The following is a 16,079-nucleotide window of genomic DNA, read 5'->3' as shown; positions in this document are numbered from 1 at the left end:
TCCCTCTCCCTCTCTCCCTTCCTTTTTATTTGGTTTATTATTATTGTTGTTGTTGTTTTAAAAATCGTATCAATGATTAAGCCACGCCTACTGTGCATTCTGAGCTCTCACTGGCTCAGCGGCCGGTGATGAGGACAGCTGGGCAGGTCTGGAGAAAGGAGGGATGAACTCCCAATAAATTGCGGCCCTGGGCTTTTCGACAGATGGCACCACTTTACTCTCAGGAAGGGATGAATGACTCTGTGTCAGCGTTGCTTTCTCCCAGATTCTCATTTTTCCAATCTTAAATTCAGTTCTTCACAGTTCATGATTTATTTATTTCCTTAACTCCTCATGAAAATTCACCTGCACTTTATCTTGATGCATGCATTTAGTACAGGGGTCCCCAGACTACGGCCTGGGGCCAGATGCGGCCCAATTGGCCACCCAACCGGCCCGCGAAGACCCCGGCCCGCTCTTACGGCGCGCAGCCACGGCGCCGCAGTTCCAAATCGGAAAAAAGCGCCGAAAATCATTTGTGCGCATGCGTATGGGCCTCTCCCGACCCAGAAGAGGTCATTTCCGGTGCACTTCCGGGTCAGTAAGTGTGTGCCACGCCAGTAAGTGTGTGTGCGCATGCGCACGGGCGTGCACTCCCCCGCCCTCCGGCCCGCCACGCGATCGGCGCGGCCGGCACCGCCCCAAAGCCGGGTAAGTGTGGGGCCCCCTGATTTAGTAGATGCACTTAGAATGCATTTATTATAAAACTTAAAACAGGGGTCCTCAAACTTTTTAAACAGGGGGCCAGTTCACTGTCCCTCAGACACTGTCAGGGGCCAGGTGGGAAGTTTTGGAGGGTGGGCTGGTGCGCTTGCAGGAGCTGGGCGCCTCGGAAGCCAAGAGCCTTCAGGAGCTGGCCGAGAGTGGCGCACACTGCCCAGTGCACCTCTTCAAGGAGCACAGAGACGGAGACAAGGGCAAGCTGGTGCCTCATTTACAGCTGCCACCCCATGCGGGCGTTTCCGCCCCTTTGTCCTCCTGCTCCCCGAAGGTGAAGGCCACCGCCTGGGCCACTTCACCACTGGCCTCATCGTCCTTCACCATCACGTTGGCCGCCAATGAGAGCACAGCGGCGGCCCTGCCAAGCCCTAGCCTGGGCCGGCTGTCCTCCAGGAACGCCACTGCCACCCCCCTCATGGGGACGCAGAGCAGCAGCAGCCACAGGAGGACCAGGGCAGCAGCAGCAGTGGCGGTGGGAGGAAGAGGCCGAGCGGCGGAGGTGCCGCCAATCAAACTCCACACCTGGTTTACCTCAGCACGGCACGAGGACGTCTCTGCCAATCAAACGCCACACCTGGTTTACCTCAGCGTAGTGCGGCGTTTGATTGGCAGAGATGCCCCTGCACTGAGGTAAACCAGGCGCAGCGTTTGATTGGCAGAGCCGCCACTGCTTGGGCTCTTCCTCCAGTCGCCATTTTTGGGAGTCTCGGCTTCATGGCGGGTTCTTAAATGGCCGGGCGGGCCGGATTTAGAACTCTGCTGGACCTGGTCTGGCCTGGGGGGCCATAGTTTGCCAACCCCTGACCTAAAAGATCTACCGTGGCTCGCAGAACATTTCTGAACACAATTCAAAGTGTTGCTGCTGACCTGAAGGAGCATCTCCACCTCCATTGTTCAGCCCCAGAGGTTTTTTTTCTGGGGGGACGCAGGGGTATGCTCCCCAAACACATTTTGTGAATCTAAGTTTGGCCTCATTGAGGGGCAGTATTTCAATATGAGTAGGAAAATGAGAGTACTGTATCCCTAAACATTTTTTTTAGAAAAAAGCACTGTGCAGCCTAGACACTTAGGTCTAGCTCTGAGGGCCTTTTGGCAGTTGCCTCACTGCGAGAAGTGAGGTTACAGGGAACCAGGCAGAGGGCCTTCTCGGTAGTGGCTTCCTTCCTGTGGAATGCCCTCCCATCAGATGGTAAAGAGATAAATAACTATATAACTGAAGGCAAGTTAGGAAGTTTTTAATGTTTGACATTTTGCTGTGCTGTTCTTGGGCTGGAAGCTGCTCAGAGTGGCAGGCAAATCCAGTCAGATGGGCAAGGTATGATCAACACCATCCTTTGAAAGTTGCAAAGTAATGTAGTCCTGCAACCAAACAGTAGGCACAAAATGCACATATTAGAGAAAAAAATGTGCATCAAATTGCATACATAAGTAAAAATAGCACGCAAAAATGCAAAAGAAAGTGTCAGACTCGGACCTGGGAGACCCAGGATTTAAATCCCAACTTGACCATGAAGCTCACTGGGTGACCATGGGACATTCACTGCCTCTCAGCCTAACCTACCTCACAGGGTTGTTGTGGGGTTCAAATGAGGAAGAGACAAACCACCTTGTACACCACCTTGAACTCTTTGGAGCAAATGCAGCACAGAATAGGAGTATATACAGAATAGGATAATATACTCAATAGGAGTATAGCATCTAGATCAAGGGAAGTAATAGTACCACTTTATTCTGCTCTGGTCAGACCTCACCTGGAGTACTGTGTCCAGTTATGGGCACGACAGTTCAAGAGGGATATTGAAAAGCTGGAACGTGTCCAGAGGAGGGCAACCAAAATGGTCAAAGGCCTGGAAACGATGCCTTATGAGAAAGGGCTTAGGGAGCTGGGTATGTTTAGCCTGGAGAAGAGAAGGTTAAGGGGTGATATGATAGCCATGTTCAAATATATAAAAGGATGTCATATAGAGCAGTGTTTCCCAACCAGTGTGCCTCCAGATGTTTTGGGACTACAACTCCCATCATCCCTAGCTAGCAAGACCAGTGGTCAGGAATGATGGGAGTTGTAGTCCCAAAACATCTGGAGGCACACTGGTTGGGAAACACTGATATAGAGGAAGGAGAAAGGTTGTTTTCTGCTGCTCCAGAGAAGCGGACACGGAGCAATGGATTCAAGCTACAAGAAAGAAGATTCCACCTAAACATTAGGAAGAACTTCCTGACAGTAAGAGCTGTTCGGCAGTGGAATTTGCTACCAAGGAGTGTGGTGGAGTCTCCTTCTTTGGAGGTCTTTAAGCAGAGGCTTGACAGGCATATGCCAGGAATGCTTTGATGGTGTTTCCTGCTTGGCAGTGGGTTGGACTGGATGGCCTTGTGGTCTCTTCCAACTCTATGATTCTATGAAGAAATAGAAGAAGAAGAAGAAGAAGAAGAGGAGGAGGAGGAGGAGGAGGAGGAGGAGGAGGAGGAGGAGGAGGAAATAATAATTAGGGGAAAGTCCTTCCAAAAATGTGTCTGTTAGTCAAAACAGCATACAAACACTTGTTTATTAGGGAGAAACCCTCATTCATGAATTTTCATGAAGATTTAAAAACAAAACAAACAAACACAAATTGCTGTAGAATGTGGAGGACAGGGTTTAAGAAATGCAGAGAACCGAAGTGGATTTGCCCTTGTGTTAACAGTTTCCACCATTGTGTTATCTCAAACCACCTAGCCTTCTCCAGATGTGCTTTGTTCCATTGAGGCAGGCAGCTGTTTGGGAGATAATTTCTATTGAGGAAGTGGCTCAGGTGGAAGTTCTAGCGCCCGTCTCCACCATATCCTGAGCTCATTTCCCCCCTCCCCATTCAACTGCTTTCTTCTCAAATTTAAAGAGTCGGGACAGCTGGTCACGAATCTCTGCCATCCTGTTGAGATCGTCCCTTAACCTGTCATTAATTAAGGTGTGATTTATGGCTATTCTCTGATGCTGAGGCATCTGCCAGGTGATCCACAGAATGGGTTCCCACACCATGCTTTCTGTTTTAGGGGAACAGAAAGATGTTGCTCATGAGAAACTCTTTTGTTGGGAAACCAACATCTTATCAGCGTCTTTGTTTCCTCTCTCTCTTCTAGCAAAACAATTATCTAGGTATTCAAAATAAATGCAAGTGATGAAACAGATCTGCCCCTGGGGAACTTTTTAGTAACTGAAGAGGAGGACTGGGGTGACCTTTTGTAGTTTCTAATCTGAAAAACAAACCCCAACTTGTGCACTTGATTAACGAAGACAGTGGTGTGGGAAACAGCTTTTTTAAACGCGAAATTATGAACCCGTGCTTCTAGAAGCAGCTTGATCTGCAGGTATTAGCAATCGGTGGAAGTATCATTTTTACAAATCAAGGTGCTTTTAAAAGCGCAGGGACAAGGTAGGCAGGCTGCTTCCCTCCCTCCTTTGGCAACACTACTGGAAATCAAGGAAGTGAAGCTCCCTGGACCTAGAAGGGCTTAACTACGACCACTCATTAGTGCGCTCCCAATTTTTTCATTGTGCCAAAAAGTTGGCATGGTTTTAATTTGATGCCTTTTTTGGTTGCCATGCATCTGCTTGCCCTCTGAGATAATCTAGGGTGGCCCTTTCACACATGCCTTTGCTTTCTGAGGTGGTGGGCAGGATGTCTGGGAAGGCCTTTTCCCTGGACTGTGTGGGATGTGCAATTTTTTGTGCACCTGGCAGTCAAATTCATTTTTTTCTCTCTCTCTCATTCCATTCAGTGGGGTGGCAGTGCTCACCTGACCTCCCAACAGCTGTATTGCTGCTGCTTACTAGGAAAGAGAAGAGGAGGTCGGAAGTGAATGTGGTGCATCTACACCATCGGGGCTAATCTGGCGTTCCTGCCAGTGCATATGCACTGTGCTGACCTCCCCTGAACCTCCACCTCTTCTTTCCGATAAGCAGAAGTAGCACAACTGCCAGGAGGTCAGGTGAGCATCACAACATCCTCTACTGGTTTCATTGCACTTCCCCAGCTCTCTCTTGAATTATATGTTCCACAGATTTCTTTTGTTTAGTCCTAGCTTTTGGGGCATTTCCATGCTTTACTGCTCCCGTCTATATATAGAATTTAAGAGGTTGTTTTTCTGTTGACTTTTGGCTTTCTCCTGTTTCTAATATTTTGCTGCAGTTGGAGTACTTCATTTCTCAGCGGAGAAAGGGGGCCTATTACCCCCCAAATGAATGAATAAATCTGCCAAGCACTCAGCTCAGACCCCAACTCCTGCCCATTCCGTAGGACCATCCGCAGCCATAAAAAACCCATTAACATACTTCTATCCTATCTTGTACTCCCATCGGCAGTAGACCCCATTCATGGTAATCAAAGACAGACAATTCATGAAGCTGGGAGCAGAGGGGAATACATTACATGATCTTCCCATTGACTAACTCCTACTGAGGAAGCCCCCAACCCACATTTTAAAAACCACCTTTTAAACTGCAGCCGTAGAGATTGCCTGCAGATGTGAGCTGATGAGCTCATGGCTCGCTCTACACTATCATACAGACCCAAGAGCCCCTGTAAATAAGAGAAATACGAGGCTTCCCACCCCCTGAATTTGGGATCAGTTCCAAAGTATAGAACCCTGTCTGTCTGTCTGTCTGTCAGCTTTTAATTAAAATAAATACTGCATTGCAACACAGCAATGGTAAAGAATAGTTGCATCATCAGTAAACTGAATATTTGCCAGGGGGAAAGACTAACCAGACATTTCCTAGCACTCGGGCTGCCAAGGCTACACTAAACCAGTTTCACAGAGTTGCGATGAAGTTTTCATAGATTCGTGAACATTTTGCTGAGCAAGATTATGGTAAATTTGTAATAGTAAACGTATTGCGACATCTTTTAAATTGTGGCATTAATTATTTAGGCATATGTCTCATTTAATTCAGTTCTCTTAATTAGAGTGACAAAGCCATATCAGCCCACATTTTGCATGTTCAAACTTAACAGTATCATGCCCTAAGCATTTACCTATGGCGTGTGCCAAATTGCTGAGCCTTTAGATCTCTTTCTTGCACGTTGTGTTGTAACACTCACCCAAGACCAGAGCTCTGGCTTCTTGGGAAGTGCAGAAGTGTTTCCAATCATCTGGTCCTGATGCCAGGGATGGAACAGAAGACCTTCTGCTTACAGAATGTGCTCTACCTAATGCTTTCTGATCCTTCCTAATGTGGAAGAGGCATTTGTAATGCCAATGAGAGCATTTGGGCCAAGGCAGGATTGTGACCGCACATTACAAAGCAATTTGAAAGTGCCTTGTCAGGGCTGGCACAACCGTTGGGCAGAGGGAGGCAACAACCTCAGGGCGAAGTTGCTGACGGGTGGCAGAAGTACTGCCTCTTTGGCTGCTTTGCCCCCACTGGGGGATGCTGCTATCCTGTTGCCAGTGTTGACATTTGAGTCAGTTCTCAGACCAGCCACCTCATAGCTGCCAAGTCTCCTGTTTCCCCCGGGAAACCCCCGTTTTTCCAGCTATCCCCAGCCGAAAAAATGGATTTTTTTGTTTTCCCCCAGTTTATTCTGGCGCAGCGGCCATTTTGGAACTGGGCGCAGCATGCTTAGAAGCGACTTTTGATGCTGCCCTGCCCAGTTCCAAAATGGGTGCAGTGCAACTTCTGGTGCGGCAGCCATTTTGGAACTGGGCACAGCAGCATCAAAAGTCACTTCTGAGCATGCTCCACCCAGTTCCAAAATGGCCACCGCGCTACTTTCGGTAGCGCTACTTTTGGTCTGGTCCCTTATTTTTCAGAGAGGAACTTGGCAGGTATGAGCCACCTTCTGAACATGGAAGGGGAGGCACCACCTTGTCTTTTGCTTCAAGCAGCAAAATGTCTTGGGCCAGCTCTGTGCCTTGTACATCTTCTCAACAACATATGAATTTGATAGCCATCATAACTGTTGTTGTTGTTACCTGAAGGCAGAAGCAGAACGACCACCACTGCCAAGAGTCACTACAGAAGAGCACCCCAGTCAATGGTTTTAAAACAGGCATAGGCAACCTTTGCTCTCCAGATGTTTAGGAACTACAATTCCCATGATCCCTGACCACTGGCCCTGATAGCTAGGGATCATGGGAGTTGTAGTTCCAAAACATCTGGAGAGCCAAGGTTGCCTATGCCTGTTTTAAAACCTCCAGAGAGATCAAGGCGATCGAGCAGAGCCACACTCCCCCTGTCTCTCTCCCAGCAAATGTCATCAGCCAGGGGGACCAAGGCTGTTGTAGTGCAATAAATGGACCTGAAAGCAGAGGGAAACGGGCCCAGATAATTGCCAACCAGCCCTGAAGCTTTTCAAAATGCTGGTTTATACCATCTCTCCCTCTCTGACCCCCTTCCTAAGTAACAACTTGTCAGTGAAACATGCCGAATAATCACATTGATTTGATAAAAGTGTTGGACACCCACTGAAATTAGATTTCACTTTGTTGTCTTTAGGGTGTTGCCGCCTTTGAACCTTTTAGGTGTCAACGAGGTGTTACGATGCTTGATGCTTCGTGTTGTGAATTCTTACCACAATAGGCAGTTGGCGCTGGGTTTTTCTGCAGAGCCTGTTCTACTAAAATTTGTTAGCTCTTTTATGGCTCAGGGATATGTCGCGGTACCCTGACCTGCGCAGCACCCCCGGGCGTTTAACGGTCTATTGATGACTGTGCCAACGACAAGTGGAATACCTGCTGCCACCAACCAGTATTCTAACTGGCACTTGTTAATCACTTCAGACCAGGATGTTGTTTGAAATAAAAATAGGTTGCTTTATTGTAGGTACATATGCGTAATGGTTTCAGTAATATTCTTATTAACGTTCCAAATAACAGATGTTTCCTATACCGGCCTATTACCGCTAATTATAAATATTACCGGCCTAAAGTCGACTAAATGTTTCTGTAAATAAAAGCACTCAAACCTTACCTTCCAAGTCCCGGACTGCAGAATCTGGGACCGGCAGCAGTGTGACACCGGAAGTTGTGTCGACGTAACTTCCGGTGTCGCTTTGTCCTTCTATGGGCACCAAAAATGGCCGCCGCCGACACCGGAAGTCGCGTCTATGCACTTCCAGACATGCGTAGATGCGACTTTTGAAGCCGCCGCCGGCCATTTTTGGTGCCCATAGAAGGGCAAATCAGAAAAAAAATGGCCGCCGGCAGGAGAAAATAACGGAGAAAAACGGGAGACGAAGTAATACGGGGGACCACCGGGAAAAGGTAAGTAAAAACGGGGGTTTCCTGGGGAAAACGGGGTACTTGGCAGCCATGACTCAAACTCTCTATCCTGACTTCTCAATAGCTCACCCCCTATGCCTCCCCTCAGTATTTAAACCAGCTCTATCTCTAACTCTCAACTCTCAACTAACTGACTACCTGACCAACCGACTACTCCAACTGCCTCCAGGGATGGGGTTCTTATACCCAGCCAGAGCCCACCCCCTTGGGTTCTAACTGTTTTATTTTGTTAACCCTTACTAACCCGGCCTAACTCGATGCTGATCGCTACACTGCCTTTGAACCTTTTAGGTGTCAACGAGGTGTTACGATGCTTGACGCTTCGTGTTGTGAATTCTTACCACAATAGGCAGTTGGCGCTGGGTTTTTCTGCAGAGCCTGTCCTACTAAAATTTGTTAGCTCTTTTATGGCTCAGGGATATTTTACGACGCTTCATGTCATGTCGCTGTTATTGTGGGAGAAGCCTCGGGGGGGGGGGTCCTGGGTGTGTGTGTAGTGGAAAGCTGGCAAACACTTTCAACAGCCAGCCAGCCGGCCAAGCATCCACAAGACCCCAATCCACAGAACTTTAGCCACACTTTAGTCAGGTTGAAATCAGTGGGAGACATTTATTACAGCCTGTTGAAACACAACTTTCTCTCTTTAGATCTAGGTCAGTAGGCATAAGTCTAGCTGTGGGTTTCAATTAAATGCAACTGGAACAGGGCAGCAATCATAAGCAAAGGGCTATCAGTCAAATATGATTTTCATGAGACCTGCCTGCTTTGCATTAGCATGAGGATGGTGAACCAGTGGATCTTCATTTCTAATTGGACTCCAAGTTCCATCAGCTCCAGCCAGCAGGGCCAGTGGCCTGGAATGATCATGGGAGTCGCAGTCCAGCAGAACGTGGTGGGAAACACAGTTCCCCCACCCCATTTTAAACCTTTTGAAAAAATCATTGTTATTATAATGACAATGGTGGTGATTTATACATGTTAAATATTAAATATAAATTGGGGTGTATGGGGTGTTGGGGAGGGGGTGCCTCTGGTGAGAAGTCGTGACCCTTCTGGAGAAGTTTGTCCATCCCTACCCTGCACTCAGCTCTCACCTGTGGCTCCTAGAAGCTGTCAGCACTCTAGGAAATGGCTTTGATTGGCTGGGTAAACCAGATGAAGAGAGCTGATGGATCTCAAAACTTCAGGGAGTTAGGGACTTACTTCTCCTGCATGTGAATAGTTGATGAAACCAAGAGAGGGTCCAACGGTCAAGAAGGCAGTTTCTGCACATGCTGTAGAGCAGGCATCCCCAAACTGCGGCCCTCCAGGTGTTTTGGCCTACAACTCCCATGATCCCTAGCTAACAGGACCAGTGGTCGGGGAAGATGGGAATTGTAGTCCAAAACATCTGGAGGGCCGAAGTTTGGGGATGCCTGCTGTAGAGGGAAGTGATGGCAGATGGGCTTGTCAGCTTGGAAAAGGAGCTCATCTTGGAGAAGGAAAACTCTGATCCTAAACCTCAGCTGCCTTGCGGGATATCTTCAGGAGGAGGAGAAAAGGCTAAGGAGTAAACTCTACACAAATCCAGAGTGGAGTCCCCAAGATGGTTGGACACCTCCTTCCAGCAACTCCTGCAGCCAAGCTGGTGCCAAATGTCTTACTCTGCTTTCCAATGGACCACATCAGTGAGACCGAAGGGGGTCTTGTCGTCTGGGCAGCCCAGGACCTCCATGCACACTGCCTAGGCTTGCACCCTGAGGAGGTCACTTCAGTCTTGCTAACACAGCCAGTTTGACTTTGCCCCTGGAGGCACACTCCATTGTCGCCCAAGATAGACTAATGCAGGCACCCCCAAACTCGGCTCTCCAGATGTTTTGGGACTATAACTCCCATCATCCTTAGCTAACAGGACCAGTGGTCAGGGATGATGGAAACTGTAGTCCCAAAACATCTGGAGGGCCGAGTTTGGGGATGCCTGGACTAATGCCACCAATTTATTACATTCATTTACCACCCTTCACCCGAAGATCACAGGGCAGTGAACATTGGAAGCTGCCTCATACTAAATCAGACCACTTTTCTATCTATCTCAGTATTGTCTACACTGCTTGGCAGCATCTCTCCAGGGTTTCAGACAGAAAGTCTCTCCTAGCGCTACCTGGGGATTCCAGGAATTGAGCCTGGGATACATGCATGGATAGCAAATACTCTACCACTGAGCTCTGGTCTGGGAGCTCTGGCCTTACTTCATTAATTAAAAACAGCATATACAGGAGAATTCTTTTTAAAAACCAAGAACTTGACAACGGAGCCCTTGCTTCTTTCTGACTTGCTCACAGCTTCCGGTTTGGTGCTTGAGCCTGTATCCCGGTTTGCCCCGTGCCTTCATTGACTGTCAGATCCTGACAGCTGGCTGCTCTCACGGGTGTTAGTAGTTCTTGGCTCCTGGCTCATGTCAGACTCAGGGTCTGATGCCAACTCAGACATTGATCTAACCAGCTCTGGTCTAAAGCTTGTGCAATTATTTACATCTCAAGGTTTCGGTTCTAATTGCATACTCATGGATTTGTTTGGAGAAACCGGTCTGACAACAGCCATGAATCATCGCTGTCCTTAACATGGGTCTCAAGCTAAAGATGCTGTTCAGGTGTTTTGACGCTATCTCTCCCCAGCCAGCTTTACTTCGAAGGTTTGAATTATGGGAACCACCTCAAGCCACTGATTATGCTTCCATTAAAGGCACATTAAAACCTCCCACAAACGGGTTGCCACAACCTGTTCCTCCCCCGTCTGCAGGAGAAGAGGAACCAAGTGAGTAATGGCATTATTCTTGCCACCATGCAAAGAGTATCCCTTGGAGAGCAAATGACGAGGATATTTTAAGTCCAACTCCTACGCTGACCTGTTCAGTTTCTTTGTTGATCATGATATGCAGATGCCTTCTAAAAAGTGTGAAGAAAGCATTGTCTACTCCAGGGGTTCCCAACAAAATTTTCTCGAGGACCCCTCATCGAGCCGCTATTGTGACAAGGACCCCCATTAATTCCTAATCCTAAAATTAAAAAGTGAGAGCCAAATTAAGAGTCTTTTTATATTTTATATTTATACGTTTTTTACAGTTACAACAGAGTACTCCATCAGTATACAGTTAGTATTAATTTTCAGTTCCTAATGAGATGAGTTAAATCTGTCCTTTGAGTCCATTATTTCTGAAATATTAGGTTCCAAACTTGAAACTTTCACTCTGAAATCCGACCGCATGTCGAGCCGATTCCTATATTTGTTTTTCATGAAACACATGGAAGAAAATGCTTGCTTTGTTTACAAACACTACTGTTTTGCAAAGAGGCAGCGCGCGCCAGGGAGGAGGGAGGGGAATGGAGAAGACAGGGTACCTGCACAGTAGCGCACAAATGAAGCCGACACGCGCAAAGCATCTTGGGGTGGTGAGCATTAGTAGAATGCGCGCGCTGCCTCTTTGCAAAACAGTAGTGTTTGTAAAGCGCCACCTAACGGCATACAGCAGAACTACTGCCTCTATCTAATTCTAGTTTTGCGCTAGACTCTGCTCATGCAGGAAGCGGCCAAAACAAAAAATCTGTTATCATACGAAATATATTTAATATATTTTTTATTCTAATAGCATCTTGCGGACCCCTCTGGCATAGCTCGCGGACCCCTGGGGGTCCCCGGACCACCTGTTGGGAACCACTGGTCTACTCTATAGTAGGAAAATGGAGAAATCTGCTCATTTTGGTTAATAATAATAATAATAATACCCCGCCCATCTGGCTGGGTTCCCCCAGCCACTCTGGGCAGCTTCCAACAGAATATTAAAATACAATAATCTATTAAACATTAAAAGCTTCCCTAAACAGGGCTGCCTTCAGATGTCTTCTAAAAGTCTGGTTGTTGTTTTTCTCTTTGATATCTGGTGGGAGGGTGTTCCACAGGGGGGTGCCACTACCAAGAAGGCCCTCTGCCTGGTTCCCTGTAACTTGGCTTCTTGCAGTGAGGGAACCACCAGAAGGCCCTCGGCACTGGACCTCAGTTTCTCTCAGTTTCTTATTTTTCCAGGTGTAAGTTTCAGTTCTCCACATTTCTGGATTGGTTTGATTTTTTTTAAAAAAAGTCATCATAAAAACTCACCAGTAAATTTCTTCAATTAAACACATTTCTATGCAATTCTGCCTAATCTTTCTGGTATGCTCTTTTCACTTCCGTTGAATTTTATGCACACTTCGTTTTATTTATTCATTGTACAGTATTTAAATCCAGCTTTTTTCTTCCAGGAACTCAAGGCAGCGTGACTGGTTCTCCTCATTCAATCCCCACAATAACCCTGAGAGGTACCGTGTTTCTCATATTTTAAGACATGTCTTATATTTTTTTTACTCAAGAAAATAAGCCTATGGCTTACTTTCGGGGGTGTCTTATTTTTTGCCGAGCCCCGACTGAGCGGGAGCTGGCAAAGGCAGCAGCCCGCCGCCGGCTTGGAGCTCGAGCCGGCAAAGGCAGCAGCGGCGCTTTGCCGAGCTCCACCGAATCGGGTGAGAATTGCGTTCGTACCCCTGCCTTGCAGCCTCCGACCCTTCACCCAGGGCTTTCACACGTGCATCCCCACCCCCGACCCGCGTCCTCGTCTACCGGTACCTGAAAGCTGCGCACGCGGCATTCCAGCACAAAGCCGCCAGCCAGCGTCGGAAGAGGAGAAGGAGGTGCCGCCGAGAAACCCAGAAAGGGGAGGCGCAGCGGGAAGGAGGAGGAGACCGGCAGGGAGGGATCCGGAAAGTTGCGAGCGACTTCCTGCTCCCCCCCCAACGGAGCGAAAACCAGCAAAGGCAGCAGCCCGCCGCCGGCTTGGAGCTCGGCAAAGCGCCGCTGCTGCCTTTGCTGGCTCGAGCTCCAAGCCGGCGGCGGGCTGCTGCCTTTGTCAGCTCCCGCTCAGTCGGGGCTCGGCAAAGCGCGCACTGCTGCCCTTGCTGGGTCCCGCTGGGTCGGGACTTGGCGCGGCGTGCCCTGCCATACCGTACCAGCATGTCTTATTTTCGGGGTATGCCTTATATTTCGCCAGGTCTTGAAAATCCTGCCATGCCTTATTTTTTAGGGATGCCTTAAAATATGAGAAACACGGTAGGTTGGGCTGAATGGCGGTGACTGGCCCCAGATCACCCCATGAGCTTCATGGCTGAGTTGGGATTTGAACCCTGGACTTCCTGCTGCTACTCCAACACTCTAACGACTACACCTTAGTTTATGCATTTTTTGCAAAATCTGGAGAGGTGTGAATTTCCAGGGGTGGCTGTGCTTCGCTTCACATATTGTTTTGGAAATTGCAAATTACATAGCACTGCTTTTAAATGTGAACAGAATCAGATTTCTCCCACATCTCCCTTGTCTGCCCAGTGGGGAAGCAGCTGAAGACAACTGAATGTGCATTCTTACTATTGCCTTAGCAGCTGTTTTAGCAATTGTACAAAAACAGACACATGCACACACACAAGGAGTCTTGCAGCAGGAAGATTAATTGCTGAATGAAGTTTTTCATCAGGAACTTGTGCTCTCATGTGCCACAATAAATCAGCTGGTCCTCAAAGTACCATAAGGCACCTTTTTCATGTATTTGCAATTCCTTTGATTATAATTCCAAAATAATTTTCTAAATTTATACTTTGGTTGGCAGTCTAATCTCTTGGAGTAGAAGGGTGTATGACAGGCATCCCCAAACTGCGGCCTTCCAGATGTTTTGGCCTACAACTCCCATGATCCCTAGCTAACAGGACCAGTGGTCGGGGAGGATGGGAATTGTAGTCCAAAATGGCTGGAGGGCTGAAGTTTGGGGATGCCTGGTGTATGAGATGGGAAAGGCCTGTGTGGAAGGAACTTGGCCAAGGCAGAAGGGAACTGGGTGGACAGAATGCAGGAGTTGGAGGCAGAGTTTCATCACCATTTGATTTATCTTTAGATGGTGTGTGGTTTGCCACATTTTTTGAAGAACGAAATGCATCCGTGGAAAAGCCACTGACATATATTCCAGGCCACAGAAGCAATCTGTTGGCGACTGGTAATGTCAGCATGCATGTAGTCAGGTGCCACTGCCTACAGGCTGGTTTTATGGCTCAATTTACTTCTATGATTTACTGTAGAGTCTCACTAATTGTTTTGTTCATAGAACTGATTGGTTTTTAAGTGTTTAGGTGTTTGAATGTTTTTTGTGTGATTGTTCATGTTGGATGTTTGAATGCAACTCAGCTTGCAGAAGAGGGGTTCTGCGTGGGATAAAACAGACAGTGGACTCAGCTACATTAGTAAAGAAACAGCGATTTGAATGCACTATAAGCATGCACCGCCAGATGGCGCCAGAGAGCAGGAAATTTTAAAACACGGTTTTCCATAGAGATTTTTTAGTTTTGTTATAGCGATCAAATTTCTGACTTATTTATGGTGGGATTTTCCCCCTGTGTCTAGATCCACCCTATATTAGGGCCTCCCAGATTATCTCTGTATCTTTAACCTCTTGAACTGACCTCTCTACCTCTTTGATTCTAGACCGATATGCCTTAGTTGGCATATGGTTCGACAACTTCTTCCACATCATCCTCATTGCTATTCATCATTATTAATACTGTTTCTCTGGCACTAGCTGTCTCTCATTTCCCTGGGCCCCCTACAAAGCTGCACTTCAAAACATATTGGTTCAGCTATTTGATACCAGCAAAGCAGATGTCGTTTGTGACCTGTGCTCAGTTACTCAATGGAATATACCCATCAGATGAGGGTTGCAGAGTGATGTGTGAAGAGCTTTGGCTTTTTGTTTTAAAGAGGCTCTGGACAGTGCCATAACCTTGGCAAAAACTTATAGTGCCTGCCATGAATCAAATTTACGCCAAATGACTTATGTCTGTTATATACGCACTACCAGGGGCGTAGGGAGATGGGGCAGTGGGGGCGGGGCGCCCCGAGCGGCGCGATCCCAGGGCTGCCATCGCGGCTACCCGCCCTGCCCCACCCCCCAAAACGTGCGCCCCGCCCTGCACACAGCGGGCCCCGTCCCCAAAATGTGTGCCCTGCCCCTGCGCATGGCACGTCCCTGGGGGTAGCGTGCCTGCTCTCCGCCCCCGGTGGTGGAGCATGAAGCTCCACCGCTGCGCACTACTGTAGGAATCCTAAGTTACATCCTCATATCATGGCTGGCTGGACCACACAGCCCTGGCAGGGATACCCACCCCAGTGAAAACCAGTTGCCACAGGGAAAGATTTCCGCCTGGCCCTGAAATACTGCTCCCAGTGGGAAATAAGGTTCTACTTACTTGGCAGATCTCTTTTGACTATTTAAATGATAGGTTCCCAAAACGAAAATGAGGGGAAAGTCACTCGAGTAGGTTACCTGTTTAAGTATTAGATGTTTCAGTGATTATTGTAAAGAAGAAAAGAAAGGGGGGGCATTTTGTTTGATTTGTGTGAATGTTTCATTGTTTCTTTTCTCAGTTTTAGTAATTGCATCTGATGTTGGTGGATACTCTGATTATTTGCAGTTTCCTGAGATTGTAATGTATTTCTTTGTCTTCCAGTAAAGTAGGTTAGATAAATCAGATATTATTATTATTATTATTATTATTATTATTATTATTATTATTATTCATTGCTTTCCACACAAAAAGTGAGCAATGGGTCCACAAAGTCCACAAAACGTAAAAACTGTCAAAAGCAAAAGCACCAAGGAAGTACCGGTATGACAAAAGACAGGTTTTTACCTAAGAAGTGCTCATCCAACCGTGCTTTTTACAGCTGCAGTTGATGAACCAGGGAAATGTCAACCAAATGTGTCAGCTGCCTTCTTTTAATTAATTCTTAACTTTAATCTCTCCTAGACATATTCAGGCGAGGAATGACTTTCATAAACTTTCCATAAAACAATTTTCCAAACATGTTACGACGCAGGAAAAAATGCCTGCCTCGAGCTGTTCAGAGACGGGATCTGAAATGAGGGAGGTGGGGGCTGAAATTCAGGCACAGCAAACGAGATGCACTCTCACACCCACAGGAAAGAGCGCAAGGCATCCAACTCGTGCCTCTCTGAA

The sequence above is a fragment of the Zootoca vivipara genome, chromosome 5, assembly GCF_963506605.1.
Source record: "Zootoca vivipara chromosome 5, rZooViv1.1, whole genome shotgun sequence".
NCBI classification, from domain to species: Eukaryota; Metazoa; Chordata; class Lepidosauria; order Squamata; family Lacertidae; genus Zootoca; species Zootoca vivipara.
The sequence above is the reverse complement of the archived record's forward strand: the minus strand, read 5'-3'. Positions refer to the sequence as shown.